Below are 18,727 nucleotides of genomic sequence, written 5' to 3' on the forward strand. Positions count from 1 at the left end.
AGGAGAGAAATGTTATGGACCTAACAGAAGCAGAAGATATTAAGAAGAGGTGGCAAGAATACACAGAAGAACTGTACAAAAAAGATCTTCATGACCCAGATAATCACGATGGTGTGATCATTCACCTAGAGCCAGACATCCTGGAATGTGAAGTCAACTGGGCCTTAGGAAGCATCACTACGAACAAATCTAGTGGAGGTGATGGAATTCCAGTTGAGCTATTTCAAATCCTGAAAGATGATGCTGTGAAAGTGCTGCACTGAACATGTCAGCAAATTTGGAAAACTCAGCACTGGCCACAGGACTGGAAAAGGTCAGTTTTCATTCCAATCCTTAAGAAAGGCAATGTCAAAGAATGCTCAAACTACCACACAATTGCACTCATGTCACACGCTAGTAAAGTAATGCTCAAAATTCTCCAAGCCAGGCTTCAGCAATACATGAACCGTGAACTTCCAGATGTTCAAGCTGGTTTTAGAAAAGGCAGAGGAACCAGAGATCAAATTGCCAACATCCGCTGGATCATGGAAAAAGCAAGAGAATTCCAGAAAAACATCTATTTCTGCTTTATTGACTATGCCAAGGCCTTTGACTGTGTGGATCACAATAAACTGTAGAAAATTCTTCAAGAGATAGGAATACCAGACCATCTGACCTGTCTCTTGAGAAACCTGTATGTAGGTCAGGAAGCAACAGTTAGAATAGGACATGGAACAACAGACTGGTTCCAAATAGGAAAAGGAGTATGTCAAGGCTGTACATTGTCACCCTGCTTATTTAACTTTTATGCAGAGTACATCATGAGAAACTCTGGGCTGGAAGAAGCACAAGATAGAATCAAGGTTGCTGGGAGAAATATCAATAACCTCAGATATGCAGATGACACCACCATTATGGCAGAAAGTGAAGAGGAACTAAAAAGCCTCTTGATTAAAGTGAAGGAGGAGAGTGGAAAAGTTGGCTTAAAGCTCAACATTCAGAAAACGAAGATCATGGCATCTGGTCCCATCACTTCATGGGAAATAGATGGGCAAACAGTGGAAACAGTGTCATACTTTATTTTGGGGGGCTCCAAAATCACTGCAGATGGTGATTGCAATCATGAAATTAAAAGACATTTATTCCTTGGAAGGAAAGTTATGACCAACCTAGACAGCATATTCAAAAGCAGAGATATTACTTTGCCAACAAAAGTCCATCTAGTCAAGGCTATGGTTTTTCTAGTAGTCATGTATGGATGTGAGAGTTGGACAGTGAAGAAAGCTGAGCACTGAAGAATTGATGCTTCTGAACTGTGGTGTTGGAGAAGACTCTTGAGAGTCCCTTGGACTGTAAGAAGATCCAACCAGTCCATCTTAAAGGAGATCAGTGCTGGGTGTTTACTGGAAGGTCTAATGTTGAAGCTGAAACTCCAATACTTTGGCCACCTGATACAAAGAGCTGACTCATTGGAAAAGACCCTGATGCTGGGAAAGATTGAGGGCAGGAGGAGAAGGGGACAACAGAGGATGAGAAGGTTGGATGGCATCATTGATGTGATAGACATGGAATCTGGAACCTGGTGATGGACAGGGAGGCCTGGCGTGCTGCAGTTCGTGGGGTCACAAAGAGTCGGACACGACTGAGCTACTGAACTGAACTGAACTGATTCAGTTGCTAAGTCATATCTGATTGTTTGTGATCCCATGAATTGCAGCATGCCAGGCTCCCCTGTCCTCACTATCTCCCTGAGTTTGCTTTAACTCAAGTCCTTTGAGTCAGTGATGCCATCCAATCATCTCATCCATTCTCGCCCCATTTCCCTTTTGCCCTCAGTCTTTACCAGCATCAGAACACTCCTGAGTACATAAATGAGGGTACACAAATGTGAGTCAGTAGACACTCTAAGTCCATAACAACAGCACAGTAGTAGGAACCATTCAAGAGGTTTCTTTAGTTTACCCAATTAAACAGGAAAAAGTACATACATCTATTCCCATTTCCTTCACAAATCACCAGATTGTTACTTTTTGTATTAAATTTGTAAAACAGGGTTAAATTTATAAATTCCAAATTCACTATTGTTTTTTGCAAATTGGTAAGACTGATTTTTAAATATAATTACTATAGGGAAAAGGAAAATAAATTCTCTGAAGAAAAGTAGAACTGCAATTCCTGTGGTAGCCATCAAAGCCAGTTAATAGAAGATAATAAAAGAATCCCATTCACTGTATTGTAGGTGACAACTAAGAACTAAGGGATTGGAAGGCATTAAAGATGATGTGACATATACAGGAAAAGAATCCTTGTGGTGGCCAGTTTTTATATCATTTTAAAGAAAGTCATCAAAAACGAGGCTATAATACATACATTTATGAATGGAACAGCATAACCACCTAAAGGAATGACAGTAATTTGCAGAAAAATGCCAACAGTAGTCTGTAGGTTTAAATATTTTCTGACTCCCCAGAACCATAGAGCTATTGAATATTCAGATACTGGAGCAAAAACAGATCTTCACAGACCCACTGAGGTGATGCCTAGAAGCTTCAAAAAAGAAAAAAAAAAAGTACTTTCCAAGGAATTGTGAGGTGGTCCCAAAATCTAAGCTTCAAGAGCAAGCAAATGACTCAGTCAGAAGCTGAACCAAACTGAAAATGTGAAGATTTCCACTCCACTCCACTCCACTTTGCTCATGTCTTTATCAACACTGTTTCCCCCAAACAGGAAACAATTCCTCCTGAGAGGAGAAGCCTGTTGTTTTACCACCCAACGAGTGGCAAATTTATTCTGAATTTATCTTCAATTTTATCCAATTTGTGACTCAGCCATGAAGACCTTGGAGAGATTATGGCAGGTCACTGGAGTCTCCTAAGTAAAGTGAAAGTTACTCAGTCGTGTCCCACTGTTTGTGACCCCATGGACTTTACAGTCCATGGAATTCTCCAGGTCAGAATACTGGAGTGGATAGCCTTTCCCTTCTCCAGGGGATCTTCCCAACCCAGGGATTGAACCCAGGTCTCCTGCATTGCAGGCAGATTCTCTACCAGCTGAGCCACAAGGGAAGTCCAAGAATACTGGAGTGAGTAGCCTGTCCCTTTTCCAGTGGATCTTGCTGACCCAGGAATCGAACCAGGGTCTTCTGCATGACAGGTGGATTCTTTACCAGCTGAGCCATCAGGGAAGTCTGAGTCCTCTGAAGCAGTTGTTTAGAGTTTGAATTCATGAAAATCTCATAGAAAACGGAACCCTTGTTCACTGTTGGTGGGAATGTAAATTGGTGCAGCCATTGTGGAAAACAGTTTGGAGGATTCTCAAAACTCTAAAAATGGAATTTCCGTATGACCCAGCAATTCCACTCCTGAGTATATATCCAAAATACATGGAAATACTAATTCAAAAAGATACATACACCCCAATTTCATAGCAACATTATTTACAGTTGCCAAAATATGGAAGGACAGTAAGTGTCATCAATAGATGAATGGATAAAGAAAATGTGGCGTATATACACAGAATGGAATGTTACTCAGCCATAAAAAAGGATAACATTTTTGCCATTTGCAGCAACATGGATGAACGTGGAGGACATTATCCTAATAAAAAAAGTCAGACAGAGAAGGACAGTTACTGTATGATAGCACTTACATGGGAAATCTAAGAAGTATAAGAAACAAGTGAATATAACAAAAAAGAAGCAGACTCACAAAAATAAAGAACAAATGAGTATTACCAGTTTGGGAGAGAGAGGCAGTAGTGGGGTGGTGTGTCAGATCATTTTATCAGGTAATATCGTAATGAGAATAAAAATTTTAAGATTATTATAAGTATTATAGAATCTAACTTTTTATAGTATCAGGATAGAAATATTACAATAGAGACTTAAGGACTCTGCTATAACCCAAAGAGACGGCACAACACAAGTCGTCCTCTCCCTAAAGCATCCTGTAAGAGATGGGCAGCTTCAAAACAGACCATGGCATGGCCCCTGTGGGTCTGCCATGAATAGTGCATTCCTGCCACGCATGTGCCTCCGAGAATTCTGTTACCTAAGAGAATGGAGGTGGATAACACAAACTAGAGAAAGAGGTAGGGAGCTGAGTCTTAGTCCTCACTCTTAACTCTGCCAGAAACTGTTTCTTTTAACAGATCACTCAATTTGGCAAGATCGTGGTAACGCTAAGGACATATATGTGGAGCTACTGCAAGAATATCAAGTAATTTATTTGATTTTTTTTAACCAAAATGATCTAAGTAGACTGAGTAAATTGAATTAACACCTTTAGAAAAGATACATAAGAAAAATCAGAAGGAAAAATAACTTATCTAAAATAAAAAGACCTTTAAAGATATATGTAAAGAAGAATGTTTGAATAGTATGGATACAGTGTTTAAGGAATGAACACCCATACATATTGCTAAGAATACAAAAATGTAAGTGATGCACGTTCTTTTAATTTTCTTCAAATTATCAAACAGAATACTGTCCATAAAGATACAGTAATCTGCTATTTCATCTTGAATCATCTTATTTATTCATTTCTACCCTTTCTTGAAAAGATCTGACTTAACTAAGTAACTGGTGTACATCTTTTTTTAATCTTAGTTGTTTGAAACACAACTGAACAATAATTAAAGCTAAAAATTAAGAAAACATGAAATGTGCATGATTTCTGAATATTACCTTAAAAGACAGTTCAGAGACAACTCTAAAATTTCCATACTTAAAATATGTAAATACCAAATATATCCCCTGGAGCTAATTAAGAAATGCTATAATCAGATATGAAGTATCAGATAAAAAAAATTTTTCTCCAACTCAGAGGAAAATAAGGGGTGGTCTAAAGCAGGCTTTCCAGGTGACTCAGGGGTAAGGAATCTGCCTGCCAATGCAGTAGAGGCAGGAGACCGAAGTTCAATCCCTGGGTAAGGAAGATGCCCTAGAAAAGCAAATGGCAACCCACTCGAGTATTCTTTCCTGGAAAAATCCCATGGACAGAGGAGCCTGGAGGGGTACAGTCCATAGAGTCGCAAAGAGTTCGGACACGACTTAGTGACTAAACAACAACAAAAGCAGACTTCCAGCATCTTAATAAAAGCCATATCTTATGAATCCAGGAACTGCCTAAGTCCTTTAGATACATTCTCTTATTTTACTTTCTCAACAATCTTAAAAGGCAAATAGCATTATGATCCCCATTTTACAGATGAGGAATTTAAGAATTAGGGTAAGTACCTTGCCCCAAATCATACATGAATGAGAAGAAAGAGAGCTAAAATACAAATACAGCCTAACTCATCTTTACCCTGGTAATTACCTCATTTTCCTGCCTGCCATTCACTTGATGTTTTGAGCGAGCATTACTTCCACCCCACAAATGGCTACAGCTCTCTGTCTGTGATTGCTCTGTTGAGTATTCTGTTTTTCACGATGCTCCAGCAAATGAAGAAATTCTGTCACAAACCTTTCTGGCTTCTTGTATCACCACCCCCTGCTGCTCCTGCTGCTAAGTCGCTTCAGTCGTGTCCGACTCTGTGCGACCCCATAGACGGCAGCCCACCAGGCTTCCCCGTCCCTGGGATTCTCCAGGCAAGAACACTGGAGTGGGTTGCTATTTCCTTCTCCAATGCATAAAAGTGAAAAGTGAAAGTGAAGTCGCTCAGTTGTGTCCGACTCTTAGCGACCCCATGGACTGCAGCCTACCAGGCTCCTCCGTCTGTGGGATTTTCCAGGCAAGAGTACTGTAGTGGGGTGCCACCGCCTTCTCCGTCACCACCCCCTATCCCCACCCAATTCACCAGCATAATCTCAGGAGGCACAGAGCACTGGGCACATCACATGGAGTCTCCCAGAACTGTCACAGTCAGGGTGAGTCTAGAAGTGTGGCTCCACGACTCCACGCCAGTGGCACAGCAAGCCCGCTACTGTGTTGCTGATCCCCTGAGATGTGTTGTCATCATTGAAAGAAAAGAAAATTATCTTCCCTACAAACCCAAGTATTTGTATTACCTGTAAATCATTCGTGTGCTGCTTAAAAGATTTTGTGTGCGTGTTCTTTTTTTTTAATTTTTTAACTGGAAGATAATTGCTTTACAATGCTGTATGGGTTTCTGCCATAAAATAACTTGAATCAGCCATAAACATTTGCATATTGATAAGCCCAAGGCTTTCTCTTATTCCTTCCATTTCTAGTCTCTCTCTATATATTATATGTTAGTTGCTCAGTTATTTCCAACTCTATGCAACCCCATGGCCTATAGCCCACCAGATTCCTCTGTTCGTGGAATTTTCCAGGCAAGAATACTGGAGTGGGTTGCCATTTTCTTCTCCAACAATGTCTCTATGATCATGGTTAAAAACCAATCACATACACAACAAAAGGCCATTTGGTCATATTTCACTGCCAATTCGGAGAAGGCAATGGCACCCCATTCCAGTACTCTGAGAGAGAGTTTAATAAAGTAGAACCTTGGAGAATATGAAGTTAGGACAGCATGGAAATACATTGAGTACTCCTTGCCATAAGCCATGTGCCAGGGAATTTCCCACCATAATCTCAACAGTTTCAAACTTGCCCTTAAAGGAGTCAGCCAACTTGTTTCCCAGTCCAACATCTCTCAATGCCAGAATTGAAGCGTGGCTGCCGTGCCCTCTGGACCTCCATTAGCAATGGCTCCAAGAGAATCCCAAGTTGCTTGCATTGGTGGTATGAAATAACTTTAGTTTCTGCTTTTAAGGCAAGTGTACACGAGTCTGCCAGCGTGAAACTGATTGAGCAACTTATTCATTTACTAAACAAATATTTCCCAAGTGCCTGCATTGTGGCAGGTACTGAACTAGATGCCAAGAACACAACAGTGAGCAAGATAAATCTGATCTCACGTTTCATGGAATCCATATTATCAGGGGAGACAGAAAATTACACAAGCAATTACAGTGGGGACAGTCATATACATACTTAACGTCATCATCTATATTCATTCAGACAAGAAAAGAAGAGAAAAAAGAAAAGGAAAAGGATGAGCAGGCAGAGGGGAAAAGAGAAAGAAAAAAATGTAAAACAAACAAACAAAAAAACCCTCAAACTCTACCCACTATTATTCTCACTGACATGTCCTGAGGTAAACATGATCCAGAAAAGATGAAGTCTTGGTTATCACCGGCCACATATAATGCAAATATCTTGCCATGAAATGATCTGAGTGGTTTGAAGGTTTGACCATTAACACAAGACACTGCCTTCATCTTGTCTTTACTGAATTAATAGCAGCCTAGAAGACAAATGCGTTATGCTGGATTTGTTAAAGACAGGATAAACAAATGTATCCTCCAATGTAGTGCTTTTCCATAGAAGATTTCAAAGGTAATTTTGACCTTGTGTAAATTCTGTTTACCAAAATGTGGAAGCTATGTCTCTACTCCATGCTAATGTGGTTTATGCTAGGAAAGGAAAGTTCTAGGCACTTACATGGCCAAAGTTTTTCCTGTGTGATTTCACAGATCACCACATACACAGGTGAAGTGGAGTGGGCGATGGGAGGGTCGTGTTTTCTGCCAAACACTGTGGAGTTTATTCTCTGCCCTTTTAACTGTGCCTGTTGTGCACTGCTGATATCTTCGTGTGCAAAGCAGTTCTGAAAAGATCAAAGCCTTTTACCATTAGAACAAGATCTTTCTCACCTGAGAGAATACTGTGTTTAATCCCAGTGCAATTCTTCTTGATACCAATGAGAAGGATCAACAAAACAAAACAAAACAAAACACACTTCATTTCTATTGGTAGATTCTCAAGATGAGAATCTGACTATTTCCTCTCAGTTTCCTCATTGGGCATTCCTAGCAACCCTGCTCAAATGAACTAGGTTTAAGGAAAGACTCTGATGAAAGTTACCCCCATGGAACAAAAGAGAATCAGAGTATAAAATGAAGGCAGTTGCCTACAAAATTCAAGCCAAAAACTCACCTTTATCTCTATTACACGGATACTTAAAGGGGGAAAGGCAGTAAGTTATCTAGACAATTGTATCATTTCTTTAATTCATCACGTCCTCATCCTCAAAAGTTTCTTATTTTCTTTTTGCAAATAGTTCGGTTTCTAAACTTAATTGAAATAAATAACAAAACCAAATGAAACCATTTTCATTCAAAGACTTGATCATTCAGAGAAGGGTATCGGTCCTGTATCAGAATGATAGCAAACTTTTGCATTATTGTTGCATTACAATATTACTTAATTGATATTCAGAAACATGCAAGGCCATGCTACTTTCCCATAAACAGAAGTAGAAAATATTGAAATGGAGAACAACAACAAGAATGCATAAATAAAATATGAAAAGTTTTGTCATGTTCTATTAGGGTTTTTCATGTTAGCATCCTATTATATTAGTATTTGTTTTCACTAATATGGAATGAAAATTGCTGAAATGATTGCATGGTCATATCTTGTTAGGCAACTCAAATTCCAAAATTATATGATTCTAATATAAGATGAAAGAAAATTGTTAATATTATAAAAAGTTTCTAATATGATCTGAAGGCCCATTTGGAAAAAAAAGTTTAGTTACTTTGGTGTGATTTCTTGGAGACATTTTCTTTATAGGAACCAGGTGGTGACAAAGGAGAAATTGGGCAGAAGGATATCACTGGTGGACTGGATTCATAAATGAAAATATTTCTCTCAGGTAGGCAATATATTGCATAAATTTTTTTGCATGTTTTTTATCTGTTCTAAACAATTGTGAGTATTGATTCAAAAAGTTGAGTTTTATTGTCATTGCTTTTGAAAGCAGGAGGTAGCTGCAGTGATTATAGTTTTTACCTTTTTTTCGTAAGAAAAGCCACTATTAGTAATATTAATCTTCATGATTTGTTTTCATCTGAGAGTTACTGTTAATTGTTAAACAATAAACTAATTGTTAAACAATATAGCTTGGTATATACTATGAGATAATAAATAGAGGGTGTTGCTTAAGGAAACAATTTTTTGGCACTTACTGAAAAACTGTTTTTTAATTTATTGCACCTATTAAATGTGACAAAGAATCAGTCTGTAGTCTGCCTTATTAAATAATTAGTGGTTAAATCTACACTTACTTTCAATCTGGGTATAAAGATGATCTCAGAAGTAATGTTTGTAATGTAACTTTGGAGTCAAAGTAGACTTTATCAAAACTTGTTTTTATGTTGCAGAAACCTGCCATAAGTATCAAGTTGAGAACTGAAAGAAATGTTGGAAAAATAAAATAATTGATTGTAAAGGTCGTTATTTATTCTTTTAAGAATATTCATTTCAAAGTTCTGTAAGATTCCCTAAAATACTATAGTTAATTGAAGACTGCCACATTTTAATACTTATCTTAATGCAACATTGTATACACTGAAGGAACCTTTTTCTCAAAGATAACATTATCAGTGGTTTACAAAATGATTATGATTGCTTGAAGGACTTGGTTTAGGAAATCTAGTCCTGACATATATTATTTTAACAGAAAAAATAAATTTATCTCGATTGGCTCTTAATGTCAGCTGAAAGGGGAACCATTTAAAATTAGCTGCCAGACACAAAAATCATCTTAGTTGAAATTAGAATTCATTTAGAATATGTTTTAAAGAAAGACAAAGTGACAAAACTGGATTTCAGATAGGGCAACGTTTTTTAAAATGCAGTATATTTTATCTTAAATATGGTATGAGTTGGTTGTCAGAACCAGACTATTTCCATCTCTTCCACCTATCCTCCTACTCCAAGGGCTCAGCATCATGTTCCAGTTCTTCAGAAATTATTTGGGTTAGAATCATTTTGATGCAAACTTCTACAGGGCCATTTGGAACCCTGCAGAGGATCAATAAAACAAATGAGGTGAAATTATAGCTGAACTAATCATGAAAATGTTTAAAATGATAAGACATCAATTCAAGCTTTTTCTGAATGCCAATACATCTAACTAATTACCATATCTGTCCCGGATTGGGATGAATCTATGTATCCAGGTCTTGTTATCAAGTCTTGTTCAAGGCAAAGAAGATCAGGTGGAAGAAGTTTCTGAGGTTAGTAATAAAAATTGAAATATCCATACCAATTTGTGATCCATTTCCAATATATTATGTGGTCAAAAGATCAGATTCATCTTGAAAAAAGAAACCAAATGCTTCTCATTAAAAAAAAAAGAGCAATAACAAGAACCACACCTCTACTTAAAGAATGGCCATCTTGCATAAAGAATGTATCTTTCTATGTCTACATTGCTAGAGTTTTTCTCAGTGCTGGGAACTTCATATTTATCTATGCTCTAATTAATCAAGATAACCTGATCCACCTTCAAATTAATGTTATCCTAAACAACTTTTCTAATGTTTTCACTAACTTCCCTTTAATTGCACACATGGTGAAGATGTAACATGTCACCCAGGCCCCTGTCTGTCTGTCTAGTAGCAGTCGAAGCTGCAAAACTTCCACACTGTATTATCTATTGCAATGAGAATACTGCTAGCCTCAGATCAAATGCTTTTCTTTCCTCAAAGCCCCAACAGTGCGGCCCTCCCCACCCTACCCCCCATAAATTAGCAGTGTTTAGAAGGAGACTTGCCCACATTCTATAGATTACTTGAAGGAAAAACTCCATCATCCATAATACATTTGGGCTTCTTTCTAGTTGAAGATTTATATATTTTTTTATTGATGGGTTATGAATATTGACACAGGAGATATTCATTGTTTATTGAAGGCTTGTTTACATAAAAGATCTTCACAGGCTACCCCCTAAGTCTAGAGGTCCTAAACCAGTGTCAGGGAGCTGTCTGGGTATTTTTTCCCACGTATTGCACTGCCATTCTACCAACAATAGAGGCCCATTAACGTTTGGCCCTTCAAGTTACTGCAGCCCAAGCCTCAGTGGCAGGACGTCTGCCCAATATGTAAAATAACGGAATGAATGGATTCCTTGGAAACAATGATAACAAGACCTGGCTGAGCTAACTGTGACAGCATGTGGTAATTTTCCAGCCCGCTGGCCCTGTAAAGGAAACTGGAACACAAAGGGGAGACTGCGGGGCGGGCCGGCCTGAATAGCAGCAAACAAGTGCAGAATATCTGATGATGTCATACGCACAGTTTGACAGATGGGGCTGGACAATTTTGCCCCCTTCAAGTGCGCTCTTAACTATTTGTATTCCATCGGCTTCTCACTTGGGAAGTTCAATCCTGTAATCACCTGCTTGAAAGACTAAACAAACCTTAACTGTCATGTGCTTGATTCAAGTACCACTAGTTTCATGAAGAAAAATGATATCCATTATTAGCGGCTGAATGCTGAGGAGGGCCGTGGGGGAGAGGGTGCTGCTGTGGATTAATGCATCATCTCTGCTTTCAGCTGTGGGCCAGGTTTTGAGTCTAGCTCTGACTGAATCCTGCCATACACTTTGAATAGCATAATGAAGTATTGTTATGGCCCTCGTCTAGTCATTACATCAGGGAAACAGACATCGAAAGTTATCAAAACTGATTACTAGCTGAGCTTTTGTGTCTATAAAACAAATGTGTTAAAAGGAGGCTTTTTTTTTTTACCCCCCAGTCTTATGGGAGTTCTCCCAAGGTTGGATGTTTTAGAGTTTATAACACTGTCACGATATGGAAGTTGGTGCTGGGGCGTAGCTGTACACAGCCCCTCTCCCAAAACACGTTGGTATGTAGAGCTGCATGTGTGTGTGTGTTTAAGTTGGTGCATGGGAGACAGAGAAAATGAAGATTGACAACATTTATAAAAATGAGACACAACTCAATTAAAATTCACCGAAAATAGTAAATGAACCGGCATACTCGGTTTAATTGTAACGACACAAGACTGTCTTTTTCCTCCCTTCAAATAAGTAGTTGCTTTGGATCTCACGTGTCTCTGCCATTTTATTCGTGTAGTTCTTTTTATTTACTTTTCAAGGAATTTATGTAAATATATGTAGGCTACAGAATGGGTCTCACATACAGCTTTATTCTTTAATCTTTTCATCAAATAGCTAACCAAGGCGGGATAGCCAAAGGATTCTATTTGTCGAGAAGTGATATCTCTCCCACAGAAAAGCAAGGCACACTGCCTAGCTTGTGGAAACAAGAATAACAGCAATAGCATGATGCAAAAAATTAATGGTTAGTATTTACAAAGTATCTTTTCATATAGGAAAGTACCACACACTCAATTAACTTTCCTCAGAGTCTTACAAATTATAGAGGTTGTACAAAAGTTGTCCTAAACTTGGCTTTCCCTGTCTTACGTAACATAGTTGTCGGATAGAGAAAAAGGTGAAAGTAAGGGGAATTCTCCCTCTCGTTCTTAAAGACTTAGTTTTATGCCCAGCTCACCTCTGCCCTCAGCCTCCACCCTCATTTTTCAGATGTGAGGATCAAACCTATCGCTAATATCCTCTACCAGTCCCTGCTCACGTGGACACAAGCAGGCTATGCTTTGGTCATCTTTCATGTATTAATTCTGCTTTGAGTGTCTGTTATCTGCTTAGTACTGGGCTGTAGCTTTATCCTGTGCAACTACTCCAACGTCTTTAAAGTCTGCTACTGCTAAGTCACTTCAGTCGTGTCCGACTCTGTGTGACCCCATGGACGGCAGCCTACCAGGCTCCCCCGTCCCTGGGATTCTCCAGGCAAGAATACTGGAGTGGGGTGCCATTACTTTCTCCAATGCATGAAAGTGAAAAGTGAAGGTGAAGTCGCTCAGTCATGTCTGACTCTCAGCGACCCCATGGACTGCAGCCTACCAGGCTCCTCCATCCATGGGATTTTCCAGGCAAGAGTACTGGAGTGGGGTGCCATTGCTTTAAAGTCAATCTAAGAGAATTATTTGCACAATGTACATTTGCACCAGTAGTTACTTTTCAAAGGCAGAGTTGTGGCTCATAAACAGCCATAATCTCTACCAGGGCTGTGCCTCAGTTTGAGGGTCTAAGTGGCCGCCAGTGCCTATGCAGAGCAAGAAGCTCATGACAGGGCATAGGGCTTATGAAGAGGAGTTCATCCCTGCTTCCCACATTTCTGACTAAGTACAGCACGGGCATCCCTCTACGTGTTTACACCAGATGGAGCTCCCCATCTGTTACAGAAATCCAAATTGTTTAATTCGTAGCTGTGGTACTTGCATCCCTACAGGAGACTGAGAAGGTGAGAGGAAAGGGGGACAAAAAAAGTGGGGATAGGTAATGAGGGCTTTCTACTATCACATGTCATAATCTGCAGCTATCCACAAGCTGTTCTCTGAGACTTGATTCTGGTCCAGCCAGGGCTCAGCTGATCTAGGTGGGGCTCTCTTAGAAACCTGGAGATTGTGGGCAAAACGTTCAGTGAAGGAACAGTGGCATGCTAGATTGGAAAAAGAAACAGAATCCTTCATTCTCATTGTCAAAACCAAGTAAAAGTGTATTAACACATTGGCTTTCTCAGAGTTTCCATCTGACCAAAAAGCCAAACTACTGAGGTTCATCAAAGTAATATCAGCTAGAAAGACAATCATGGTAGTATTTCATAGTAGGCTTCCCTGTGGCTCAGAGGTTAAAGCGGCTGCCTCCAATGCGGGAGACCTGGGTTCGATCCCTGGGTCAGGAAGATCCCCTGGAGAAGGAAATGGTAACCCACTCCAGTATTCTTGCCTGGAGAATCCCATGGATGGAGAAGCCTAGTAGACTACAGTCCACGGGGCCACAAAGAGTTGGACACGACTGAGTGACTTCACTCACTTTCACATAACCTGGCAGGATATTCAAAAGAAATTGATAGATGGCATTTCCACACACATTTAATTCCACCTGTAAAAATATCAGTAAAGATAATGTCATATTAAGTCAGGCCAAGGATCATCCAGCCCAATATGCCAATTAGTCATTTGGAAGGACATACTGTCATTCAAGTTTGCACCTCCAAATAGTAATTTATTTCTGAAAACATGACTAATTCCTTAACAACGAACTATAAGTGCCAGTACTTGACCTATCTAAAGATTTCTTCAATCTGCTGGGGTAACAAGATTCATAAATATATCAGCCACCTCATAAAACTATGCTTTGTGTTTATCCAAAATTTACAATTCAGTTCAATTAAATAAATAATCATTAAGGAGTCACCAAGTGAATGGCATTATGCAAAAACAGCCAGAAATACAAAGGTGGACAAGAAGGCTTCTGAAAACATTAAATCAGTTAGAGGGAGATACGCATAGATATGTGTTGGCAAAAATGATGGAATAAAAGGCATGCCATGAAAAGAAGATACAAGTCATATATAAAGTCTAAAGAAATAGCCCCCAAAGAGAGTGCTGGAGTTTGGGGAACATACCCATGCTTGTCCTAGAAATATTATACAACAGTTTCTAAACTTAAATCAAGATGTTACCCATACTCAGTCTTCATCTTTCTAGACTAAAAAGCCCAGTCTCGTCTTTTATTTTATCTGCCTTCAGAAAGCACCCTTTGACCGTTTTGTCATTTCAGCAGCTCTTATCTGGACATTTTCCAATTGCATCACTTGTTTAAGTATGTTTTCATTCTAATTTTCCATTAAGCATGTTTAACTGTAAATGGGCTTCTGAACTTGGTGTGTAAAAATAAGAAGGAAAACTGTCAGATCGAAGTCCAAAGTATGGTAGGTCAAACCTTAGAGTATAAAAATGTACATAGTTCTTTATATTCATTGCTTCTATAGAGCAGTTCAAGAAGAGACTGAATTAGAGAAAGGAATTTGAAGATAGGGACAAAGAGATTCATGCGTTCTTAGGGATTATTTAGCAAAAACTTTGAAGGTGAAGTCACATAATTCACCAAAATACCCAATTCTACTGCTAACTAACTGTATAACTGTAGTTAATGCATGTTACAGCCTAAGTTTAAATTGCTGTACTTGGTTGTGGGTATAACGGATCTATTTTTATCATTTTCTAGGTGTGATGTTTGAAAAATTATTGATCCTTTCTGCATATTCTTTTTTTATTGGTAGAAGAGAAATGATATCATCACATAGTTATCAGTCCAGCAACTAGAATACAAAGGGTTTAATAAATTCCATAACCCACTGCTCTAAACATCAACAAAAATAATAAAGGCTCTCTTTCTTTAACTGCAAAATGAAACATTTTATCAAAAGTGGTGCTCTTGACTGAAAAATCTGTTTCTGTAAAGCAGAAATCTATAGTTAAATACGATGATAAATACCATTTTCTGCTTATTTATTTTAAAAATGAGACATAACTTGGGAGACTCAAATGAGGAAGCAGGCCTAACTAAGAGGAAGTGGGTCTCACTGAGCCTTGCAATCGGTCTAGGCCTGGACCTCTTATTGAATGACCACAAGCAAGTCAGGGAACCTTTCCAAAGTCACCTATAGAAAGGGGTTATTCATGCTCACCTCAATCTGAAAGCACTTCGTCAACTTCAAAGGGCTATCACAACATCAGTTATTGTCTTAGATTATTTTAGAAGCTAGCTTCTCCAGAGGTGTTTCAGCAGTTTTGTTACCAGAACAATCAAAGCTAAAAGTTGATAAGAATACGATTTTTTAATATCTTATTCAAAATATTTACTTACATTAAAAAATTCAAAATTGCATGAAATTTCTTCTACGAAAGGTTTCTTTATAATTGCTGCTTGCTCACTGTATTCCATTTTATGTCTAAAGCAAGGTCTGCATTCTGTGCATACCCATCAATGCTATTGTGTATTCAGATCTGTTTCTCAAACTAATTAGAATATGTTGGGAGAGATTCTATTTCAATTTAGGATGTTTTGTTAAAAATATTCTTGAAACCAATTCACCAATATTCATTAAGTCCCTTCTGAAAGAAGGCATTGAGACAGGGGCTGCAATAAATACAAAATGAATAAGATTAAGTCACCGACCTCAAGAAATTGCCCAAACTGGTAAAGTATGAAACAGGTACACAAATGATTATTACTGAGGATAAGACAAATGCTCTGAGAGAAATAAAAACCAAGTTTTATGAGAGAATCAAACAAAGAAAAGATACACTTCACCTGGAGAATAATTTCACTTGCAATTAGAAAAGTTCTTTTCAGGACGGGTCTGCCAATAACTTGCAAATTAAATATCTGAAAAGACTATAATTATAATGTGGGGTGGCCCATTTAAAGAAGTCCCACTTAACATAATGTGATTTCAACAGTAATAAGATAAAGGATACATAGTTCAAGCACATATAGATCCTCTTTTTTGAAGGGCACAAAGGATTTTTACTCTTTTTTTTTTTTTTCCTTGAAATGGGTCACCCTATCTAATAGGATCACAGGGTTTGTTTTTTTTTTTTCTAATTTGAGATGATATAGACTTCCTAGATGAAGACGCCCCACTCCATCTGTGTTAGTGGTCACCATGTGAAGTCCCAGTTGTGTAGAGCCCTCTGGCACTTCTGTGGATGAGTCAGTCTTCCCAGCCATCAGGGCATCAGCAGGTCACACAGACCTCCAAAGGAGGAGGCAGCCCCCGAAGAGACCCCTATGCAGGCTATCTTTCTTCAGAGTCTAGTGGCCCTCTCTGAAGGGTAGGGCCCCTCACACCCGCCCCCTCCCCCTCCCCCAGTCCGGGTCCGGGCACCATTAGCCACTGAAGCAGCAATTTCACTAAATTGTACCTTAGTGGTCCCCTATTACGAAAGGAAGTGTGAATGCTGCCAAGCCCTTTCCTAACTGGCAATGGAATCACAGGTCAGAAAACATCTTTAGCAAGCATAAATTATTAGGCTCTCTATAAAAGAGAGCTGACAGATGAAACAGGCATTTCCATGAGTGAACAATACAGCTTCAATTCAAAGACTGCTGATTGGGTGTTCAGCCTCCCAGCATAAACAGCTATTCAGATTTTAAACTGTAACCAAGTGCATAAAGAGAAGGAATGCCACGGCCACTTTGGGTTCTTCAGAATGATTCAACAAGGGATGTGAATATAAATAAAACGTCACCCTATAGGTTGGGTATTTCTTCCTCTTCCCGAGGGTGCTTCTCAGCCCATGAAACAGAAGGCCAGTGTGTCAGACTGGAGTCCGCTCTGGAAAGTTCCCCCACTGGCTGTCCCAGATCCCTCCCAGGAGATGGGCCCTGAGCACCCCAGCCTCCCTCTCCTCCTCCCTGGTCTGAGTACTTTCCAGCCTCTGCTTTTGTAAGATGTTATCTGTATTCATGGGGCGAGGCTGTTGGGGATGAGGTCACAAACATGTAATTATCAACCTCTTAGCAATGCAAAGCATCTTACTCTTAAGGAGAGTAGATGCTGCCAGTTTCTTGCTGTGATGCCACAAAGGAAGAGCGCCTCCCCAAGATAAAACTCTGTGTAGTTAACAAAAATGAAAGGCATTTACCTCTAAGTTTTGCAGTTCTCAGATGCTTCAAGCATTTCTCAGGAGAAAGTGATGAGAACCTAAGACCATCTGCAATCTTTGGTTGTATGTAAATCTCCAGTTAAAACAGAAGCAGGTAGCTGTGCATATCTACAAACAGGAGATGCAAGAGGGCTTCATGCTTGCTAAAAGAACACTTGGCCATCTTACCAGCAGGGCACAATTTTTTTAAAATGTCAAAATTTGAGACACTTCCATGTTGGGCTTAAATTTTGTGCCCTCGAGTTTCAGAAGGTCAGCAGAAATCACTTTAGCCACGAGTGACAAAGGAAGTAACCCGGAGTTTCTTTCCTAAGGGACCTGGGCTCTGTACTTTCTCAAAGACCTACATGCTAAGTCCTCTGCCCCCAACCTTTGCCCCGCGGGGTCAGTTTAGGTCTCTCTTCTTACACAAAAGGGCACCTGTTATCACAGAAACATACACTTGTCAGTGGTCACATCTGGATTAATTTGTCAGTAGTTTCCACCATAGGCTGGAAGTCCACCTGGAGAGGCCCCAGGTCTGGGGAAAACTCTGACTGTCTTTAATGAATCTGAGCACACAAGTAGAATTTAAATTCAAGATCTAGTCAGAGGAGGTTAAAATTGTAACTTAATGTTTTCATGAGATCATAATTGTGAAAAATGCACTGGAATCCCAGAAGTCACTATTTAAAAACCTGTTTGGGAATGATGTTTCTACACACTGACTGGAATTGGGGAAACAAATGGGCCTTTCCTCTCTTCAGTTCAGCTCAGTTCAGTCGTTCAGTCGTGTCCAATTCTTTGTGACCCCATGGACTGCAGCACGTCAGGCCTCCCTGTCCATCACCAACTCCCAGAGTCTACTCAAACTCACCTCCATTGAGTCAGCAATGCCATCCAACCATCTCATCCTCTGTCATCCCCTTCTCCTCCAGCCTTCAATCTTTCCCAGCATCAGGGTCTTTTCAAATGAGTCAGCTCTTCGCATCAGGTGGCCAAAGTATTGGAGATTCAGCTTCAACTTCAGTCCTTCCAGTGAACCTTTCCCCTCTTAAGTACCTCTTTGTATCGTCCTTGCCTCCTGGAATATACTGGTAACATTGTATTTAGATGATAAGGATAAAGTCCATTATTTGCAAATAAATAAGGAATTCTACGGCTGAGAATGACTCAAAATGTGCCATAAAAGAAACTGACTTGAAAATGGAGAAAACTGCACTTGTCTGTGATTAGATAAGCCCTTTATAACCTGTGACCTCAGGCTGAGCTCCCATTCATTTAGTTTCCTGAGGGTTTCCCTGGTGGCTCAGTGATAAAGAATCTGCCTGCCAATCCAAAAGACTCCAGTTTGATCCCTGGGTCAGGAAGATCCCCTGGAGAAGGA

At 39.5% G+C, this 18,727-nt stretch overlaps 1 long non-coding RNA gene across 1 annotated transcript; it reads right to left on the reverse strand.

Annotated features, from left to right (window-relative positions):
- Positions 1-15,377: 15,377 nt before the first annotated feature.
- Positions 15,378-18,434, reverse strand: LOC147369932 (uncharacterized). The gene is made up of 3 exons (XR_015168115.1): positions 18,218-18,434; positions 17,341-17,469; positions 15,378-15,501 (listed from the first exon to the last, which is right to left on the reverse strand). It is a non-coding gene; the product is annotated as an uncharacterized LOC147369932 (long non-coding RNA).
- Positions 18,435-18,727: the final 293 nt, after the last annotated feature.

This window comes from Bos grunniens, chromosome 7 (genome assembly GCF_055505025.1).
Source record: "Bos grunniens cultivar Pamir isolate PY7600 chromosome 7, Bosgru_T2T1.0, whole genome shotgun sequence".
Classification (NCBI taxonomy): Eukaryota; Metazoa; Chordata; class Mammalia; order Artiodactyla; family Bovidae; genus Bos; species Bos grunniens.